This window comes from Carlito syrichta, unplaced genomic scaffold (assembly GCF_000164805.1).
Source record: "Carlito syrichta isolate Samal-C Ts95f unplaced genomic scaffold, Tarsius_syrichta-2.0.1 Scaffold311780, whole genome shotgun sequence".
Lineage (NCBI taxonomy): Eukaryota > Metazoa > Chordata > Mammalia > Primates > Tarsiidae > Carlito > Carlito syrichta.
Genome location: NW_007255876.1, coordinates 103,485 through 126,555, shown reverse-complemented (window position 1 = coordinate 126,555; position 23,071 = coordinate 103,485).

Below are 23,071 nucleotides of genomic sequence, written 5' to 3'. Positions count from 1 at the left end.
AACTAGGGACACAAAGAAAAAAAATACTTAAAAAAACTACACTAAAATATAGCTTTTCACATATCAGATTGGCAAAAATCCAAAGGCTGTACAAAATAGTCTGGCAAGAATGTAGAGAAGTAGACATGAGTACATTGCTGGTACACAATTTGGCAATATTTATCAAAATAGCAAATGCACTTATCCTTTGACCCAGCAATCCTGTTTCTGTGAATTTCTCCTAAAAGCGCGCACACACACACACCCACACACACACACACACACGCACACACACACACACACACACACACACACACACACACACACAATGACATGCAGCATTGCTTATTGTAGCAAAACATTAGGAACAAACCAAGTAAATATCAATAGGTATTGGCTGAAATAAACTGGGGTGCAGATCTACACAATGGAAATCTATGCCCTGCAAAGGAGAACAAGAAAGCTCTCTATGTACTTATATGGATATTTTAAGTGCAAGAAGCCAAAGTGCAAAAGAATGTTTATATATACATAATGTGTATATAGCATGCTACCTTTTGTTTGAGAAAAAGGAATGTTAAGAATATTGATCTCTGTTCGTTATATCTGTGAAAAAAATGCTGGAAGGCACATACACTTTAAGATATAACGAACAGAGATCAATAGTTGTGAAGGCCATTGGGACCCACAGATAGAGGCAGTGAAACTTTATGCATACTGTGTTGTATTGTGTTGAATTCAGAACAATGTAAGTAAATATAGAGCATTAAATAAGAAGATGCTGTAATTTCCTCGAGGACTTGATAACCGGACTTGGAGGATACTCACTGAGAAACAACAGACCAAATGTCTCATCAACTCTGTGCATAAGTCACTCACAATCCATTCTGAGAATGACAGCAGTGGTGGCCACAAGGACAACCACAGAGGCAAGGAGGCCTTGGTTCTTGTGGCAGTATTCATGTCCAGTGTCCATTCAGTGTCAGGGATATAAGCAACACATGCCAACACTGGTGTCTTCATTGTGCCACATGGATAGTTGGCCCCATGCCAAGATAATGACCCTGCCAGCTGTTGGGATGACAGATGACACTGGGGCTAGAGCCCTCAGCCTGGCTCTCAGCAGCAGCAAATAGCTTCAACTATCTACCATGCTGTGCATTACAAATAGTGTCATTTTCTAAATGTGCTTTTCTTTGAAAAGTTTGGGAAGCAAGGGATTAGAGAACAAAACTTTAAGGAAAGGCCCCTAGCTACCTCCAGTGAGGATAATAAAACACAAGGATCAAAGCATTTGGATTTGTGAAATTTAAAGATGTTTATTTGTTCTGATGTGCTTAGAGTGGATTTACTGCTGTTGATGTTAAAGTTTAAAGTACTCAAAGCTCTGTTCCAGAGGCTGGTTTCCAAGAAAATAAAGGCTCCACTAAAGCTGCTTTTCACAGAAGGTTAGAGAACTTACCTGAGGGTTCACGTTAGTGAAAGTCTCCCCAAGATGCACAGAGGAACTTTGTGGAAAGACAATATTCACTTCTATGTTCTCTCACCTGAAAGAACATACAGAAAAAAGACGTTTTGATGGAAGGAGAGGGGGAGAGTCAACATAAAGTGCCCAAGAGTAGCCTATTTAAAAATATTCTTCAGTGCCTTAATTTAGCCCACATAGGCCAGCTTCCTGGGTTACCAAGTAAGGTGGAGGTGAGTGAATATTTGATCTGGAGAGGCAAATTGAAGATATTCATCCATCTATCCATCCATCCATCCATCCATTATTCATTTATCCATCCATTCATCATCTTTCCAAACATTCATGCAATAAGCATATATTTTTCAGACATTGGTACAATTTATTTTGTTCCAGCTAATATGCTGGAAACTGGGTATAAAGACGCAAATACAACTCAGTGCCCACTTTCAGGAATCTTGTAGTCTTATGGGAAGTCAGATATGCAAATACATGTGATTAGTGTGAATTATAGACACTCATATAAGGATCATGGAAAGCGAGGCCTAAACTTTCACAGTGAGAAAGAGGTAATGTTGAAGTTTATATTAGAGAGGAAGCTTCCTATTTGGCCCCTCTTAATGAAATAGAAAAAGGTACCCTGTCTGGGCAGATAAAATAGGCAAAAGTAATCCCTCCACCTAAACACAGCCTTGAGCCAGACCCAAGTATTGAATGGAGTTCACGCTGAACATCACCTCCTTGGCCAGGAAAACGTGTGCATCCTTCAGACTGACTTGACTTATGCTGCAGCCCTGTCCCACAGATCTGTTCTCCAAAGGCTTCTGTACAGGGCTTCTCTCTCACTGGCTTTGTCTAAGGCCCACCCGGAGAAGTGAGTGAGTAGGTGGGTGGGGATGGTTATCAGCTCAACTCCTTCCCATCTTAGGAAGACAAAGTTTGATAAAAACCAGGAGTAAAAAAAATGTTCAGAGCAAGATAATACTGATCTAAAATGTCATTTTTACTGCTTTATTGGTGTGCCTGCAGATGATAAACAAGTTGAACTTGCTATCTTGTCTTCCCACGACAGAGTAATACAGTAATATACATTTGGAAATTTCCTTTACAATAATTATATGAGTAAATTCACATCTCAATATTTCTGTTATTTCTTCCCTCTTTCCCTTTGAAGATATAGAATAAAAGCTTCCATAGCATGAAACAAATTTGACATATTTATCTTAATTTATTGCTTTTTTGACAGTAAGCTATCAGGCAAAAGTATGTAAGCTAAGAGAATTTATTGACAGAGTCTTGTTGGAATTTTGTGTTAGTGATTTAAAAAGTTCAGTCCCTGCAGTTGTTTGTGGGTACAGTAGTCCCCTTTATCCACAGGTATGTTTTCCCAGAGCTCTAGTGGATGCCTGAAACTTCAGATAGTATTGAACCCTATATATACGATGTTTTTTCCAACACATTCAGCCTATGATATGATTTTTCCTATTCTCTTACAGGAAGGACTTATGGCTTCTCTTTGGCATATCTGCATTGCCAGCATCACTGCTCATGTGCTTTGGGGACATTATAAATGAAATAAGGGTGACTTGAACACAAGTACTGAGATACTGCAACAGGAGGTCTGATAACTGAGATGGCTACTAAGTGACTAAGTGGGAGGGAAGCAGGGTGGGCACTGGACAAAGGGAGGATTCTCATCCCAGATGACCTGGAGTAGGATGGAAAGAGATTTCATCACGCTACTGAGTAGCACGCTATTTAAAACTTATGAATTGATTCTTTCTGGAATTTTCCATTTTACATTTTCTGACCAAAGTTGACTATGTGTAACTGAAATCACAAAGGTGAAGCCACAGGTAGGAAGGGACGGCTGTTTCTGCAGTGAGTTGCAGTGTTCCATTATTTTTTATGTCACAGGATGTTAGTGTTTGAGTGTAGGGGAGGTGCTCAGCTTATGTAAGCTAATAGCACATATGTGGGGGTCTGGTTAGGAAACAAAACCCAACTGGAAATGAGTGGAGTCATTCCTCACAGATTTCATTATACCTGTAGTCATGAGAAACTGGGCCCCACCTTTGACACTCACTTTTGGCGTTTCTCGATACATGTCTGATGCAGGTTTTGGTTCAAATGCGTGACTTCTCTCTACACAATGTAAATGATCATTGTTTTAAAATTTTGATTTCTTTTTTTTCCCTTTTGACATCAGTTTATTGCTCCTAAGAAAGGTTAAGTACCATCCCCAAGATCACAGAATTATTCATGAGGAGTTTGCCACATCCAAGATCCAGAAGTCAGTGTTTTAGATTTCAAATGGTTTTGGTCATAACAGGACACCATACATGTCTTTTACAAAGTAATAAAAAATTGGAATTATGAAGAAGCAAGTATTTAATCAAATGTTTCTTCAGGTTAGCAGTCTACTTTTCTGTTAGTGTTGTTTTAATAAGGTATTTTAAAAAATGACCACTTATATACCTAACTCAGAATTTTGCCCCACACCTTAAAAAAAATCAGCAAAAGTGATATACGGTATTGATAATTGGTTATACTTCACTCTAGAAAATAGTTCCAAGTTAAACGTATGAGGTTTCCAGTAGTTTGAACTCTCCATAATCTTACTTGTGATCAAATCAGGACCATCTAAGATACAGTACCTAACCTTCTGTGTGTCAAGTGCCCTGTTTCATATTCTTATAATGATACGATGAAAGCATATATCTTCATTATAACAGATGATTATAAATAATAGAAAGTTGGTTTCTTATCTGGTACCTTTTGTCACTTAGCCTTAATTCTTTCTTTTTTTATAAGTTTATTTTTTAAATTTTATTTTAAAATTTCTATTATAAAGATGTGGGGTACATTTCAGGGTTAGGTATATAAACATTGATCACGCAGGCACCCTTGTTGATGAGGTTTGCCCCTCCCTCCCCTAGCAGTTTCCCTCAACTGCCAATCCCAACCCCCCCGACAGTTTCTCACTACTGCCAATTGCTTTCTTATAGCATTATAATTGTTCAAGGTTCGTTTATGAGTGAGAACATACGGAACTCTGTTCTTTGTTTCTGTGATAAGTCATTGAGTATGATTGACTCCAAATCCACCCAAGTTGCTGCAAAGTCCATATATTTGTCCTTCTTTATGGCTGCATAATATTCCATTGTGTATATGTACATTTTTTTAATCCAGTCCAGCTTCGATGGGTAACACGGTTGGTTCCATGGTTTTGCTATTGTGAATAGAGCTGCAACAAACATACGTGTGGAGGGTATCTTTTTTGTGGAATGATTTGAGTTCCTCCGGGTATATTCCCAATAGGGAAATTTCTGGGTCATCTGGAAGGTCAATTTCTAGTTTTTTCAGGAATTGCCACACTGTCTTCCAAAAAAGCTGCACCAGTTTGCATTCCCACCAGAGTGTAGAAGTGTTCCTTTTTCTCCACATCCTCGCCAGCATCTCTTGTTGTTTGTTTTATTAATGATGGTCATTCTTACAGGGGTTAGGTAGTATCTCAGTGTGGTTTTGATTTGCATTTCTCTGAGGATGAGTGAGGCTGAGCACTTTTTCATGTGTCTGTTGGCTGCCCGTATATCTTCTTTTGAGAAGTGTCAGTTCATGTCTTTTGCCCACTTTTTAAAGGGGCTGTTTGCTTTTTCCTTTTGGTGTGTTTGAGTTCTTTGTAGATCCTAGATGATAGGCCTTTGTCAGATATACAGTTGGCAAATATTTTTTCCCATTCTGTGGGCTATCTCCCTGCTCTTGATGGTTTCTTTTGCTTTACAGAAGCTCTTTAATTTGATGAGGTCCCACTTCTCTAGTTTATTTCTTAAGGTATTGGCCTTTAGGGTTCTGAATAGGAATTGGTTCCCAGTTCCAATTTTCATAAGGGTGTCTTCCTGCATTTTCTAAGATTTTTATAGTTTGAGGCTTTACTTTCAGGTCTTTGATCCATTAGAGTTAATTTTTGTGTCTGGTGAAAGGTAGGGGTCTTATTTCAATCTTCTGCACGTGGTCAGCCAGTTTTCCCAGCACCATTTACTGAATAGGTTCTCTTGTCCCCAGTGGTTGTTGTTGGATGCTTTGTCAAAGATGAGTTGGTTGAGGAATTGAGGCTTTGCTTCTGGAATCTCTATCCTGTTCCATAGGTCTATGTACCTGTTCTTGTACCAATACCAGGCTGTTTTGATTACTGTAGCCTTATAGTAGTCTGGAAGTGTGATAACTCCTTCTTTGTTTCTTTTGGTAAGGATTGTTTTAGCTATTCATGGTCGTTTATGTTTCTATATGAATTTCTATATAAATTTTCATTTCCAGGTCTGAGAAGAATGATGTTGGTAGTTTAATGGGTATTGCGTTGAATCTGTAGATTGCCTTTGGTAGGATGGACATCTCAACAATGTTGATTCTTCCTATCCATGAGTATGGAATATTTTTCCATTTGTTTGTGTCTTCTTGGATTTCTTTAAGCAGTGTTTTGTTATTTTTATTGTAAAGGTCTTTCCCTTCTCTGGTTAGGAAGATGTCGAGGTATTTCATTTTTTGGTGGCTATTGTAAATGAGATTGTGCTTTTTATTTGGATCTCTGCCTGCTTGTTGTTGGTGTAAAGGGATGCAACTGTCTTTTGAACATTTATTTTGTACCCTGAGACCTTGCCAAAGTCCTTTATCAGTGCAAGCAGGTTTTTGACAGATTCTCTTGGATTTTCAAGGTATAGGATCATATCATCAGCAAAGAGGGATAAGTTGACTTCCTCTTTTCCTATTTGGATACCCCTTATTTCCTTCTCTTATATAATTGCCTGAGCTAGGACTTCCAACACAATGTTGAACAAAAGGGGTGACAGTGGGCAGCCTTCTCTTGTTCCAATTTTCAGAGGAAATGGCTCTAGTTTCTGTCCATTTAGCAATATGTTAGCTGTGGGTTTGGCGTGGATGGCACTTACTATTTTGAGGTATGCTCCTTCTATACCTAGATGTTTGAGGGTTTTTATCAAGAATGGATGCTGGATTTTATCAAAAGTTTTTTCTGCATCTAATGAGATAATCATGTCGTTCTTGTTTTTACATCTGTTGATGTATTTAATGACATTTATGGTCTTGCGAATGTTGAACCAGCCCTACATCCTGGGGATGAAGCCTACTTGGTCATGGTGGATGATATTTGAGATGTGTTTTTTGGATCCAATTTGTTAGAATATTGTTGAGGATTTTTGCATCTATGTTCATAAGGGATATTGGGCTGTAGTTCTCTTTCTTTCTTTGATCTTTACCTGGTTTGGATATCAGTGTAATTCTAGCTTTCTAAAATGATTTGGGGAGAATTCCATCTTTCTCAACTGCCTGGAATACTTTCAATAGAATTGGTAACACCTCCTCCTTGTATGTTTTGTAGAATTCTGCTGGAAAGCCTCTGCTCTAGGGCGTTTTTTGGTAGGTAGTTTTTGTATGACAAAGTAAATTTCCTGAGTTGTTATTGGTCTATTTAATGTCTCAGTGTCTTATTTTTACCTTGGGAGGTTGTGTGATGACAGAAAGTCCTCCATTTCATCTAGGTTATCAAGTTTGTTTCCATATAGGTGTACATAGTAATCTCTGATAATCTTTTGTATTTCTTCGGGATCAGTTGTGATGTGATCTTTTGTATTTCTGATTGTGTTTATTTGGGCTTTTTCTCTCTTTTTTCTTGGTCATTCTGGCCAAGGGTTCATCAGTCTTGTTAATTCTTTCAAAGAACCAGCTTTTGGTTTTGTTGATGTTTTTTGTGATATTTTTGTCCTCTATGCCCCATATTTGGACTCTTATTTTTGTGATTTGGATTCTTCTGCTAAAGTTGGGATTTTGGTGGTCTTCTCTTTCTAGTTCCCCTAGGTGATTTGTTAGGCTCTCCACTTGTGATCTTTCCATTTTCTTGATGTGTGATCGTAGAGATATAAATTCCCCTCTTAAAATTGATTTCATGGCATGCCAGAGATTTGGTAAGATATTTCTTCACTTTCATTTGTTTCCAGGAATCTTTCAGTTTCTGCTTTGATTTCAGTGTTGACCCAGTCATTGTTCAGCATCTTGCTGTTTAGTGTCCATGTCTTTGTGGGCTTTGGGGAAATGTTGTTGGTTTTGATATTTAGTTTTATTCCACTGTGGTCTGAGAATGTGCATGGCAAGATTTCAATCTTATGGAATTTGTTTATGCTCAATTTATGGCCAAGGATGTGATTGATCTTGGAGTATGTTCCATGTGGTGATGAGTAGAATGTATATTCTGTGGTTGTTGGGTGGAATAATATGTAGGTATCCACTAAGTCCATTTGATCAAGTGTCAAGTTTAGGTTCTGGATCTCCTTGTTGATTTTCTGCCTCGATGATCTATCTAGGGCTGTCCCCTGCTTTAATATTGTTGATATCGTTTTTTAGTTTATTTAGTAGTTGTTTTATAAATGCTGGTGCTCTTGTGTTGGGTGCATATATGTTTAGGACGGATATTTCTTGCTGATGGATTGAACCTTTTATCATTATGTAATGTCCTTTTGCATCTTTCACATTTTTTGATAGCTTAAAGGTTGTTTGTCTGACACGAAGATTGCAACTCCTGCCTTCTTTTGTGATCCATTAGCATGGAAACTTGTTTTCTACCCTTTAACTTTGAGTCTGTGTGTGTTCTTTGTAGTGAGATGAGTCTCCTGGATGCAGCAAATAATGGGTCAGTGTTTCTTATCCAGTCCATCATTCTGTGTCTTTTCAGTGGTGCATTTAGTCCATTCACATTCAAGCTAGTTATTGAAATGTGGAGGTTTATCCCTGTCATGAAGTTCTTATTGAGTTGTTGTTGTTCCTGTTTATTTGTTGTCTTTCTTTTGGTTTTGGGGTTGATTCATGTGTGTTTTCCAACTTTTCCCTGTACTCTTGTGAAGAACATTGTCGTTCTTTTCTCTTTTTCTTCTGTGTTTAATACTTTCTTAAGTGTTTCTTGTAGAGGTGGTCTAGATGCAACATAAGTTCTTAGGGATTGGTTATCTGGGAAAGATTTTAATTCTCCCTCACTGATGAAGCTTAGTTTGGCTGAGTAGGTTATTCTTGGTTGAAATTGTTTGTCTTTGAGAACTTTGAAGATTGGGTTCGAAGTTCTCCTAGCCTGAGGGTTTCTGTAGGTAAATCTGCTGCTATTCTAATTGGTCTTCCCTGGTAGGTAGTCTGACCTTTTTCTCTTGCTGCCTTAGGAGTTTTTTTTTTTATACCTACTTTGTTTAGGCAAATTATTATGTGTCTGGAAGTTGGTCTTCTCATTTGTTGTCTTGTAGGGGTTCTCTGAATCTCTTATGTTTGAATTTTTGCATCACTGATGAGATGAGGGACGTTTTCTCGAATAATTTCGTGGAATGTTTGTTCCAGTGTGGTCTCTGTCTCTTTTTCTGTCTCAGGAAGTCCAATTACTCTTAGGTTCGGTCTCTTGAAGGTTGTGTTCTATCTTTTTAAGCTTATTTTCTGTTTTTGACAGTTTGGGTTAGTTCTGTATATTGGTCTTCAAGCTCTGAGATTCTTTCTTCAGAAAGAATCTAATTGGCTAATTCTGCTTTCCATGTTTGTTAGTTTGTTATTTATTTCAATCACAGTATTCTTTACTGCTGTTATTTCAGTTATCAGTTCCTTCCTATTTTCCTCTTTTCTCTCCTCAATTCTTTTTATTCTCTCTATTAATGTCTTGTTGTCTGGGTTTGTCATATGTGACCATTTGAAGGCTCTTCATTGTTTGCTTTCTGATGTTTGTTTACTCAGTGTCTGACCTCCAGGGGTCTGTGTGAGACCTATAGTCTTCTTTTGGTTTTTCTTCATTTGTATAGATTTTCCTCCCTACTTTTTCCTCCCCTCCCCCCATCTTCTTTAATTCTGCTGTTCAGGAGTGGAGGGGTTGCTTTTACCTCTGTTTGTTCAATCTCCTATTCTTCCTTATGTATATCCTCTGGCTGTGTTCAGTTCTGGAGCTGGACTGTAGGTTGTGGGTGATCCTTTTTGCAGTTTTGAGATTTAATTGAGGGGGGAGCTGTGATTTAAAATCTATCTGCAGATCCCAGTATCCACTGACAGGTGTATGGATAATCTGGATTCTACTTCCCACTCTCTTGCAATCTGTCCATGCAGTGGGGTTATAGGTTTACTGTTTACTCCCTGAAAGCAAAATGAGTTAAGAATAGGGAAAAGAATGGAATAGTGAGTGGGGGGAAGAGGGAGGTGGAGAGAGAGAAGAGTAAGAGGCAAAACAGACAAATGTACTGACTAACAGATGAAAAGAGACACAAAGACATATGACTAAAAAGAAACAATAACAACAGCAATAACCAATAAAGCAACAAACATACAAAAAAAACTAAAACATACAATTGTACAGACATACAAGTTAGCCAACCTCCTTATTGGTATACTATTTGCCTATACAAACTTGAGGTCTAAAGGGGAAAAAAATAGAATAGAATAAAGTCGGTAGACTAACAGAACCAAAGGAAGTATGAAAACATTATTGATAACAGTAAGGAGAGAGAGAAAAGGAAAAAAAGATGGATAAGACAAACAAAGAATAAAAAAATTAAAACAAGGGAACCAAGCACACTCTGAAACTTTTCCTTTAAGTCCAATGTCCTCTCAGCTCTCATTGCAGGCTGGTGGCTGGTAGAGTTATTCACAGTTTGTGTCAGTTGTCCCTGGCCTGTTGTGGAGGGTGGTTCAGATCTGGGCTACCTGCCAAATCTGCCACTCAGATCTGGCCTGTGTCTATCTAGCATGGGGGAGAGGCTTCTGTCTCCCCCATTTAATGTTGTCACCTTGGATCCCAAGCTGGGAGATGGGCCGAGGTGGGTGGAGCTGGTCTCACAGCTCCAGCTGATCTCTTTTTCCTCTGCAGCTGGAGACTGCTGGGCAATGCAGGCCAACTGAGCACTGGGCTACTTGGGCTGGGCTGGGTGGAAGTCAGAGGCCACCCAGGGTGGGAGGGAGCAGTGGTGGCAGCCGCTGCTTTAGCAGTGTGTGGGAGGGGCTCCACTTGCTTTGCTCTGAGTGAGGGGTGGGGCATGGCAATGGCAGCAGCCGTGGTGGCGGTTTCAGTAGTGGGGTGTTTGGGGGGGCTTCATGCTTTGGGAACCGTGGGTCGCTTCAGGCAAGGGTGGGCGACGGCTGCGGCAGGGCAGCTGCAGCAGCGTTGGCGTGGCCGACCAGTGTGTGTAGAGCCGGCTGGCAAGATGAGAGCCACAGCCCCCACGGGAGAGCAAGAGTCTTTATGGGTGTTCTCTTTCACAGAGGGTCTCATGTACCAAACTACCCCATTGCCATCTTGCTGGAAGTCCTAAAATTTTGATTTTTTTTTGAGTTGGAGTCTCACTCTGTCACCCAGACTGGAGTGCAGTGGCCGCTCCCAGCCACCGTAGCCTCGACCTGCTAGGCTCCAGCGATCCTTCCGCCTCAGCCTTCCAAGTAGCCAGAACTACAGGCACGTGCTACCACGCCCAGCTGATATTTGATTTATTGTAGAGATTAGGTCTCGCTGCCCAGGTGGGTCTCAAACCCGCGGGCTCAGGCAATCCACTCACCTCAACCTCCCAAAAGCACTGGGATTACAGGCTGCACCACCGAGCCCGGCTAAATTTTGATTTCTATCCCACCTTTCTCCTGAGGAATTCCAAAGAATACAGATCAGTTTTCCAGCTTGAAGAGTAGGAAAGGACAAAATGAGAAGAACTATGGGAATATGGGGAAACAGAAAGGCAAAGAAGACAGAGCTGCTGAGGTTGCCACTGCAGGCTGCAGCAGGCCACAGACATATATTTCAGGTCAATGGACTCTTAGGACATAGCTGTTTGTAATACTACCCTAATGATGCCAGCATTTATTGATTTCTCATGTCATTGACTTGATGCCAGTATCATGCATGCTCAAGAAATCTGTTTGGGAAAAACAAGATAATAGCCAGCAAATAGATGGATTCAAATCTTGGGCAATGGGGTTCTTATTTTAAATCTAGAAGGTATAATTTCAGGTGACATCCTTGGGAATGTTTGTGTTCATTCACAAATGTTGACGATGACCTATTAAGACCTTTGCGTGACTTTTCCCTAAGGGAAAGGTTTATGACTTCCATAGTTTATGACTTCCTCTGCTATACAAGGTGCACGCTGGTCATTTACTGGTCAAACTGAAATTTGAAGTTTATTTTTAATTTAGTGTTGATTTGAGCATTTTATTGGCAAATCTGATTACCAGTGGGAGAGAGTTTCTCCATGTTGAAGTTAATAAAAAAGCTAAGACTAACTCAAGAAAAGGGATTTTATTTGACATTACTGTCACTATAACACAAGCTATATGAACTTCTTGGTTATAACAATATAATTATTAATTTTGATTAATTGGAGGTAGGGAAATAAATTCTGTCTCATAACTGAAAGAAACAAAATAGTGATTCATTTTCAAAATGGCAATTTTTTTCTTCACTTCCTGGTTCTTCCTTTCTTAGTGATCTTTCTTTTTTGGCAGGCTTCCTTTGGTGGGCATTGAGACCCAATCAGAATTCATAAACATGTACTTTACCTTATTTGGGTAGAAACTGCTTGTGTTTTATCTTATTTGTACAAAGTTATTGCTTAGGCGACATCTGGGAAAGCGATGTAACCTCTGAAATACTCAGCCAATGGAGAACCAGGGAAGACATTTGCTCTTCAGAGGCATAAATATGCTGGTTGTGACTGCCTTGGTGTGCCCGCTCAACCAAGAGGCACCTGTTCTTGCAAGAACAAGATTAAAAGAGCTGCTTCACTTCCCCAATCTCTAAGTCTCTGTGTTGTGTTTTGACAAAGAAACTGAGGAGTGTTGACTCCACCTCCCACAATAAATAGATCACTTATGAATGTTATATACCTTTATTACTTGTGCAAACATTGTTGGTCTATCAATAGAACACTCAGATATGTGTAATAATAACTAAATTCAGTCATCTTTGACATTTTGCCAACTTTTAATCATGTAAAATTCATACACAGGCCTTCTTATTTTTGTTTTTATACATATACATTTGTCAAAATAGAAGGATGAAATGGATTTTATTTAACAGGTCATTAGCTTGAGCTATCATTTTAAACATTTAGATAAATGGTAGGCAGCCTCTGTTTGTCTCTCTGCCCTGCAAATGTAAGGAGTGAACCCGGAGAGAAGTGATATGATCTGATTCATGTTTTTAAAGGATGAGAAAAAGCAGCAAATATACTCATTTCTAAAAGTGGCTTTATCTGATTAATGTTTCTTAAAATTGAAAAAAATAAGGCAATATTGATTTCTGAAATACAAAATATTAAACAATGGTCTTCCATTCATTGATTATTTTTTCTTCAAAATTCAGATTAGACATTTTAGTATGGGGTAGAAGACACAGATACATTAATCCCTACATCACAACCTGTCAAGTAGGAATTCTTGTGTGCTGAGAGGCCCATGGCAGTCCTCTCATATTTCCTGTAGCAGTGGTTCCCAGAGCTGCATATTAGAAATGCTTGCTAGAATTAGAAATTGACCTTCCTTATGACCCAGCAATCCCCCTACTGAGAATATACCCAGAGGAACTCAAATCATTCTACGAATAGGATATCTGCACATGTAGGTTTATTGCAGCATTATTCATAATAGCAAAAACATGGAACCAACCATGCTGCCTATCGAAACTGAATTGAATAGAACAAATGTGGAACATATGCACAATGGAATATTATGCAGCCATAAAGAAGGACAAACATATGGACTTCACAACAACCTGGATGGATTCAGTGTCTATCATACTCAGTGATTTATCACAGAAACAAAGAACAGAGTACCTTATGTTTTCACTCATAAGTGGACCTTGAACAATTATCATAATACTATAAGAAAGGGATCAACAGTAGTGGGAAACTGCCAGGGAAAGAAGGGCACGCCTCATCAACAAGGGTCTCTGCTTAATGAACATTTGTATACTTAACCCTGAATTATACCGCATATCTTTAAAATTAAAAAAAAGGAAATACTTGTGGAATTTTAAAAACATACCTTTTCTGGGGGCCCCACCTGAAAGATATGAATTCAGTGATCTGGGTGGGGATCTTTCATCCATAAGGGTTCCTAGGTGGTTTTTATGTGAGGACAAGGTTGAGAACCAATTGCTTCAGTAGCTCCTTGCTATGTCTTAAAATTTGCCTCTCCAGAAGGATCGCTGGAGCCTAGAAGGTTGATGCTGTGGTGACTGTGAGCACGCCTCTGCACTCCAGCCTGGGTGACGGAGTGAGACTCCAACTCCAAAAAAACACCAAAAAACCCACAAAAATCAAAATCAGCCTCTCCTCTCTTACTTGATAATTGCAACAATTTTTTCCCCTGTCTTTTCTTGTTTAGGCTTTTATGATAGGCATCATCTCTTTTTCCCTTGGCAATTTTTTCTTTTAATTGGATGCAAAGGAACTTATTATTACTTTATTGGACTGTGATATTGCTTAGAAAAATAATAAAATCACATGAGTACATGTAGGTTAAAAGTATAATTAACTTAATCAAGGGGCAACCTCAGTGAGATTTGAACTTATAACCTTTTGTACTGGACTCAGGGAAATGACATATGATATGATTAAAGTATTATTGGGCAGAACAAATATACAATGTATATATATATATATATGAACTCACAAATCTGGCTTTACATTACTCATGAGAGGCTGTCCACAGAATCCCAGGACTAAAATCCATGCCAAGGCTTCTCTGAATACATTTAATGCTGGACTGAGGACAAAGTTCATTCCTGAACTTTATAGCAAACTGAGTGATGGTGCCATAATGAAGCACAGAGCACCTGAACTCATAAACAAGGTGCATCAGAGGGAATATGGGGCTAGTCGGGAAGGATTTTCATGAGGAAGAATCATAAAACAGCTTTTGAAAGATCTCTGCTAAGAAATATGGTTGTGGTTAACATGGTGCTGAGATTCTGGCTGAGCAACATTTTATGATTGGAGGCAGTCAATTCCCTTTATTAACATGAACAATAAGTGTCCTGAAAGGAGAGTCAAAGAAGCTTCAGAGTCCAAGAGGTCTTCTGGGTGAAAAATTCTCTTTTGGACCCCAGTTTGCTATTTCTGGGGTTATGCTGGTCTCTGGTTTGTAAGACTCTTACTAATAGTATGCACTAGGCTTTTTGATATTTTTCCATTTCATTGTACTCTTTCACTCTATGTTGTCTTTTCATATATGTCCATCTTTTCTTTCTTTTTGCCCCTTCATTTTAATGAGAGACTCTACTATTTTTCTTTTTGTTTTTATTTTAAAGATGTGGGGTACAATTCAGGATTAGGTATACAAGCAGTCATCATACAAGTAAAGTTTGAGCCTCATTTTGGCACCCACTTTGCCTGGTTTGAGATCAGGTAAACTTATTGATGTTGTGTGCCCCACCTCCCACAGCCCCAGCAGTTTCCCACTACTACATTATTACCAATCCCTTTCTTATAGTATTATTTATAATTTTTCAGGGCCCACTTATGAGTGAGAACATGTGGTACTCTGTTTTTATTTCTGTGATAGATCACTGAGTATGATGGACTCTAAATCCACCCAAGTGCTGCAAAGTCCTTATGTGTGTCCTTCTTTATGGCTGCACAATATTCCATTATGTATATGTACCACATTAAAAAAAATCCAGTCCAGTTTTGATAGGCAGCATAATTGGATCCATGTTTTTGCTATTGTGAAAATGCTGCAATAAACATATATGTACAGTTATCTTTTGTAAAATGATTTGAATTCCTCTGGGTATAGTCCCAGTAGGGGGATTGCTGGGTTCATATGATTTTTTCTTAAAGTTTTTCAATCCCTACCACCACTGCCATAGTCCAAACTACTACCCTCTGCTGTCAGAATTGCTATAACAGTCTCCCCTCTCAATTTCTCACCCTGCCTTCTGTCTTTGACCCCTTTAATCTATTGTCTGCATAACACCATCATGATCTTTCTTAAGTATAGATATATTATGCAACTTTTTTGTTAAAAAACCTCAATTACTCCTCCTTGCTCTTAGGTTAAAATGCAAATTACTAAAAAAAGCTGTTAAAGCGCTTTATAACCAGTTCTCTACCTACTCTGACACCTCCTCTCCTCCCATCGGGATTCTGCCCTTCACTTCTCCCTACCAGTTTAGGGTAATCCACTAACATCCTGTACCAAATTACACGAGATACTTGCTAAGAAATCCAGATTCCCATATTCCATCTATCCAAGGTCAGAGTCCTTGGGAGCTCCTGAGGAGACTCTTCTAAGTACCAATTTGAGAACCATTTGTTGGGCCGTTGAAATTGCTGAACAGAGATAAAATGTAAGTCACCTGGTTGCAATGGACAGATTATGGCCAGGGATGCCTTTAGAGGATGATTTCAAAGATCAGAGAGGACTGGTTAGGTAAAAATATTGACCATTCTCCGTGGCTGCTGGGTCAGACATTACCACAATTAGAAATCTGAGAACCCTTGGGACACCATATTTTATTTTATTTTTTCCCTCTTGTCATTTAAAAATTTTTTATTAAAGATGTGCGGTACAACTCAGGACTAGGTATACAAGTGGACATTATACAGGTAAACTTTGGGCTTCCCTTTGGTCTCCACCCTGCCTTGTTTGAGATCGTGTAACTCTTATTGAGAGATACTATATTTTAAAATACAAACTATCTTAGAAACTTAGCTTGCAAAAAGACTTTAGCTTAGACTTTTAGAGATCTGGATAAAGTACAGTGAATAGAGGATGGGATTTAGAATCAGATGATCTGCATTTTCTCTTACTCATATTTCAACATTGGGCAAGTTATTTTAATCTCCTGAGGAGTTTCCTCTTCTATAAAATGGATTAATAATATTGGTAGGTTTCAATGAAGTAAAGGAATGCTTTGCAAACTAAGTGTCTTCATCCAAGTTGGTAGTTATTGTGTCTCTTTCTGTCAATATAATTGAGGATAGAGGAGTATTAGATCCAAGGATGGCAAGTGATGGGATACATTAGTGTTCAGGAAGTATTTTGAAGTGAATTTCAATGAAAACATGTTGAAGACCTATCCTAGAGGGAGCAGAAGCCCTAGGCAGGTCGATAGGAACATCCTATGACTTATTGCCCACTGAACACAGCGGTTATACTCTTCATTCTAGATGAGTGGGTATTTTGGTTTCTAGCATCAGTTCGTTAGGAGTTTTGTTAGTGTGATTGAGCATCTCCAAATCTGATAGATCCTCAGCCACTGACCAAGTCAAGTGTAGTCCATTATGCAAGTTATTGATTACGTTTACATTGCAAGTTTAGCTGTCACTTCTCTGCTTCGTGTTATTTCCCCACTTAGGAGCATTCAACAGAGTTACTTGCTTCCTTCTGGAAACACTTAGCTCTTGAGCCATTTATGATTCCTCTCTACCCTTTCTTCCCTAGTTTTTCTCAAATTTCACTCATGTTCCTCCTTTATCATCTCCCCACTCTCTGCTTGACCTTTGTGCTAGAGGAGTTCTTATTATTTTCAACCAACAGCTCTGTTTGAAACAGTGATCTTATTTAGTCCTATTACTGAGGCCATGTATGTGTTGATGACTTCACAATTATCTTTCTCCTAAGCACCAGACTCACATTTCCAACTGATTACTCAGCATTTTCATTTAGATATCTCATAGACATCTCCAATGTAATATATCTTGAACATAATTTTTTTTTTCATTCTATACCTCTTCCTGTCCTCTCCATGCCAGAAAATGGCAAAGCTAACCTTCCAGGTAATTAGGTCCTACCGCTAGAATTCATTCTTGAATTATTCCTTTCTTTTATTTAATGCTCATTTAATATCAACAGCCTCTCCTTGTCATATTCAGAATTTTTCCACTTTAATTTTGGTTGCTACTATCCTGGTAGAAATTCTTTTTTTTTTTTAATCTGATCTACTGTAAAGGCATCTATTTGGTGTCCTGATTTCTCTTTTCAAATACTTATTTTGAGCAATCTCAAAATTATAGAAAAGTTGCAAGTACAGTACAAGAAACTTTTTTCTCGACTACTGCAGACTAAGATGTCAATAGGATGCCAGTCACCCCCAAACACTTTAGTGTACCTTTCCTATGAACAAAGGAATTTACCTATGCAACCACAATATAGTTATCAAAATCAGAAAATTAGTATTTACTATCATCTAATTCACAGACCCCTCTCAAGTTTTACCAATATTCCCAATAAATCATTATAGTAAAAAATCCAATCCAGAATCATGTGTTGCATTTATTTATCATGTCTTCTTAGTTTCCGTCAATCTATCAGTCTGGAATGGTTCTCCAGTCTTTCTTTGATTTTTATAACTCTGCCATTTTTAAAGATTATCGGTCAGTTTTTAAAAAGCTCCTTAATTTGTTTTGTCTGGTGTTTCCACTTGGTTATTATCTTTGGCAGGAATATTGCAGAAATAATACTCTTCTCTTTGCACTGCATCTTATCAGGTGCCACGTGCTCTTGATTTGTCCTTATGCTGACAATGTTCACTCAGATCATCTAATTAACGTGGTTTCTGCCAGTCTTCTCTATCCTGAGGGTATTCTCTTTTCCCCTGTAGTTAGGAAGAATTTTGTGGAGTGGTACTTTGAAAATATCTAGCTATCCTATTTCAATCAGACTTTCAACTTATCTATTTATTCATCTATTTATATAAACATGGATGGGTGAATTTCTATCTCATTCAGTGGATTATGCTCTCATTATTTGTTCCTAACTGTTATCATAATTGCCCCCAATTTTGATAGCATGGTCCTATTCAGGCTGACTTTTGTGCCATTCTTGAATACCTCCTTGCTATCTGGAACAATAAGATGTTTCAAAAATCTTCCCCTGCTACAGTTCTGGAATCAGTCATTTTTCTAAGGAGCCATGGTTTCTTTTAGAGAAGAATGATCATTGGAAGCCCAGATCTGGGCACTAGGTGCACTCATTGTGGTTGGGGGTATTGCCATTCTCAGGTCTTCTCGGTGGACAGAACTAGGGCTTGTCCACACACAACCACATCCATATTTATTTTTGTGTCTTTCTACATGTACTAAAATCTGTAAGTTCAAATTAGTGCCTCCAATTCTCAACCAACACTGAGAACTGGTTTACGATGATTTTCTTGATTTTGTAATCACTTCTCCAAGAGTGAGAAACCCAGTTCCACTGATGCTTAATGCTTTTATTTAATTAATCCCTTTCTCTTGGAGCTCATCATCTGCCCTTTGTCAACGTCCTCCTTACACTCCAAACACACAGGCCTTTCTGGTCCTCAAGGTAGGCAGGGGCATTCCCACCTCAAGGCCTTAGCCTTGCTGTTTTTCTGCCAGAAGCTCTTCTCTTTGGCCACTTCCTTCCCAGTCTCAGTGTTTCCATATTTCCTGCCCTTACTGGACTTCTTACTTGAGTCATTATTTATCCTGCTAATCTTTTCAGAGGAAAACTCAGAGATGCATCTGAGCTTTCAGAAAAATATTTTGTGTGCAATCTTGGAAAGAATAGCCAGTCTTATGAAGAAACGGATCCCTGAAAAAAGTTTACAGCTTGTATTTGAAGAAAAAAAATTCATAAAAGTTACAATGAATATTCATTATTCTCAATGGATGAAAAACACATTTTTTTTCTTTTTTCTTTTTCTTTTTTTTTTTTTTGAGTTGGAGTCTCACTCTGTCGCCCAGACTGGAGTGCAGGGGCCACTCACGGCCACCGCGGCCTCGACCTGCTGACCTGCTGGGCTCCGGCGATCCTTCCGCCTCAGCCTTCCACGTAGCTGGAAATACAGGCGCGTGCTACTACGCCCGGCTAATTTTTTGATTTATTGTAGAGATGAGGTCTCGCCTGCCCAGGCGGGTCTCGAACCCACGGGCTCAGGCAATCCACTCACCTCAGCCTCCCAAAGGCGCGGGATTACAGGCTGAGCCACCGAACCCAGCTTTTTTTTTTAATCAATATTTTCTATTATGATATTGTGGGGTACAGTTAAGGGTTAGGTATGCAAATATGCTTCGTTCAGGCACCCTTGTTGATAAGAGGTGTCTCCCCATCCCTAGACAGATATTTACTAACGTTAATCCCATCTCCCTTCCCTTCCCCCCACATAGTTTCCCACCACTGTCAGTCATTTTCTTATAGTATTACATTGGATGTTCAAGGTCCATTATATGAGTGAGAACATGTGATACTCAGATCTTTGTTTCTGTGAGAGGTCACTCAGTATTATAGACTCTAGTTCCATCCAGGTTGCTGCAAAATGCATGATTTTGTTCTTTTTTATGGCTGCGTAGTATTCCATCGTGTATATGTACCACATTTTTTTAAGTCCAGTCCTCTTTTGATGGACAGTATGGTTACTTCCAGGTTCTTGCTATTGTGAACAATGCTGCGATAAACATACGTGTGCAGGTATCTTTTTTATAGAGTGATTTGAGTTCTTCAGGGTATATTCCCAGTAGGGGGATTGTGGGGTCATATGGGAGGTCAATATTTAGAGCTTTTAGGAATCGCCATACTGTTTTCCACAGAGGTTGTACTAGTTTGCACTCCCAACAACAGTGTAGAAGTGTTCCCTTTTCACCACACCCTCTCCAGTAACTGTTATTTTTTGAGTTATTGATAACTGCCATTCTGACTGGAGTTAGGTGGTATCTCAGTGTGGTTTTGATTTGCATCTCCCTGATGATTAGTGAAGTTGAACATTTCTTCATGTGTCTGTTGGCTGCTCGAATGTCTTCCTTTGAGAAGTGTCTGTTCATATCTTTTGCCCATTTTATAATGGGGTTGTTTGTTTTTTTCTTTTCAGCACATTTGAGTTCCTTGTAGATCCAAGATGTTAAGCCTTTGTCAGACCTGGTGTTGGCAAATACTTTTTCCCAGTCTGTAGGCTGTCTCCCTGCTCTCTTGATGGTTTCTTTGGCTTTGCAGAAGCTTGTCAGTTTAATGAGGTCCCACTTGTCTATCTTATCTCTTATGGCCTGTGGGTTTCGGGTTTTGTTCAGGAACTGGATGCCAGTTCCAATTTCCATGAGGGTATGTCCTTCATTTTCTAAGGTTCTTATGGTTTGAGGTTTTACATTTAGGTCTCTGATCCATTTAGAGTTAATTTTTGTGTATGGGGATAGATAGGGGTCCTGTTTCAATCTTCTGCATGTGGTCAGCCAGTTTTCCCAGCACCATTTACTGAATAGGTTCTCCTCTCCCCAGTGGTAGGTGGTGGAGGCTTTGTCGAAGATGAGTTGGTTGAGAAATTGAGGTTTTGCTTTTGGAATCTCAATTCTATTCCATTGATCTATATACCTGTTCCTATACCGATACCAAGCTGTTTTGATTATTGTAGCTTTATCGTAAAGTTTGAAGTCTGGTAATGCTATACCACCTGCTTTGTTTTTTTTTTTTGCTGAGGTTTGTTCTGACTATTCTTGGTCGTTTATATTTTCATGTGAATTCCTGTGTTGTCTTTTCTAGGTCTGAGAAGAGTGTCGCTGGTAATTTGATGGGTATTGCTTTAAATCTGTAGATTGCCTTAGGTAAGATGGACATCTTCACAATGTTGATTCTTCTAATCCATGAGCATGGGGTATTTTTCCACTTATTTGTGTCATCTTTGATTTCTTTGAGCAGTGTTTTGTAGTTTTCATTGTAAAGGTCTTTCACGTTTCTGGTTAGGAAGATGCCAAGGTATTTCATTTTTTTGGTGGCTATTGTGAATGGAATTGTGGTTTTTTATTTGGGTTTCTGTTTGTTTATTACTGGTGTAAAGAAATGCGATTTTCTTTTGCACATTTATTTTATATCCTGAGACTTTGCCAAAGTCCTTTATCAATGTAAGGAGGTTTTTGACAGATTCTCTTGGGTTTTCAAGGTACACGATCATGTCATCTGCAAAGAGAGATAGCTTGACTTCCTCTTTTCCTATTTGAATACCCCTGATTGCCTTCTCTTCTCTGATTGCTCTAGCCAGGACTTCCAATACTATATTGAACAGGAGGGTGAGAGTGACATCCTTGTCTTGTTCCAGTGTTCAGGGGAAATGGTTCCAGTTTTTGGGTGTTTAGGAGTATGCTAGCTGTGGGTTTCTTGTTGATGGCTTTTACTATTTTGAGGTATGTTCCCCGTATGCCTAGATGCTCGAGGATTTTTATCAAGAAGAGGTGCTGGATTTTATCAAAAGATTTTTCTGCATCTAATGATATAATCATGTGGTTTTTGTTTTGACATCTGTTGATGTATTTAATTACATTTATGGTTTTATGAATGTAGAACCAGTCTCACATCCCAGGGATGAAGCCTACTTGGTCATGATGGATGATTTTTGAGATGTGTTGTTGAATCCGGTTCGCTAGGATCTTGTTGAGAATTTTAGCATTTATGTTCATCAAAGATATTGGCCTGTAGTTCTCTTTCTTTGATGGGCCTTTACCTGGCTTGGGTATCAATGTGATGTTGGCTTCGCAAAATGATTTGGGGAGATTTCCGTCTTTCTCAATTGCCTGGAATACCTTCAGTAGGATTGGTATAAGCTCCTCCTTAAATATCTTGTAGAATTCTGCTGGAAAGCAATCTTGTCCAGGGCTTTTTTTTGTAGGTAGTTTTCTTATTACATAGTCAATTTCCTTGATTGTTATTGGTCTATTTAGGGTCTCAATTTCTTCTCGTTTCAACCTAGGCAGGTTGTGTGATGACAGAAAGTCCTCCATTTCCAAAGGTTTTCAAGTTTGTTTCCATACAAGTGTGCATAGTAGTCTCTAATGATCTTTTGTATTTCTTCAGGATCAGATGTGACTTCATCTTTTGTGTTTCTGATTGTGCTTATTTGAGCTTTTTCTCTCTTTTTCTTGGTCAGTCTAGCTAGGGAACCATCGATCTTGTTTATCCTTTTGAAGAACCAGCTTTTTGTTTCACTGATTTTTTTATATTATCTTTTTGTCTTCTATGTCCTGGATTTGGGCTTTTATTTTGGTGATCTGGATTCTTCTGCTGAAATTAGGGTTTTTGTGGTCTTCCTTTTCCAGCTTTTTTATGTGGCTTCTTAGGCTGTTAATTTGTGATCCTTCCATTTTCTTCATGTGTGTTTGTAGGGATATAAATTCCCTGCTTACTACAGCTTTCATGGCGTCCCAGAGATTTTGGTAAGATGTTCCTTCATTTTCACTTGTTTCCATGTATCTTTTAATCTCTGTTTTGATTTCATCATTGACCCCGGAGTTGTTTTGCATCATGCTGTTTAGTGTCCATGTCTTTGTGGGTTTTGGGGGGCCCTTGTTGATGTTAATGTTTATTTTTATTCCACTGTGGTCTGAGAAGGTGCATGGTAATATTTCAGTCCTTTTAAATTTGCTTATGTTTGATATATGGCCAAGTATGTGGTCGATCTTAGAGTACATTCCATGTGGTCATGAGAAGAATTTGTATTCTGTAGTCTTTAGATGGAGGGTTCTCTAGGTATCAATTAAGTCCATTTGATCAAGAGGCACATTGAGGTTTCGGATCTTGTTGCTGATTTTTTGTCCTGATGATCTGTCTAGGGTTGTGAGTGGGGTATTGAAGTCCCCAGCTATGATGATATTGGAGTTGATGTCTTTTTTT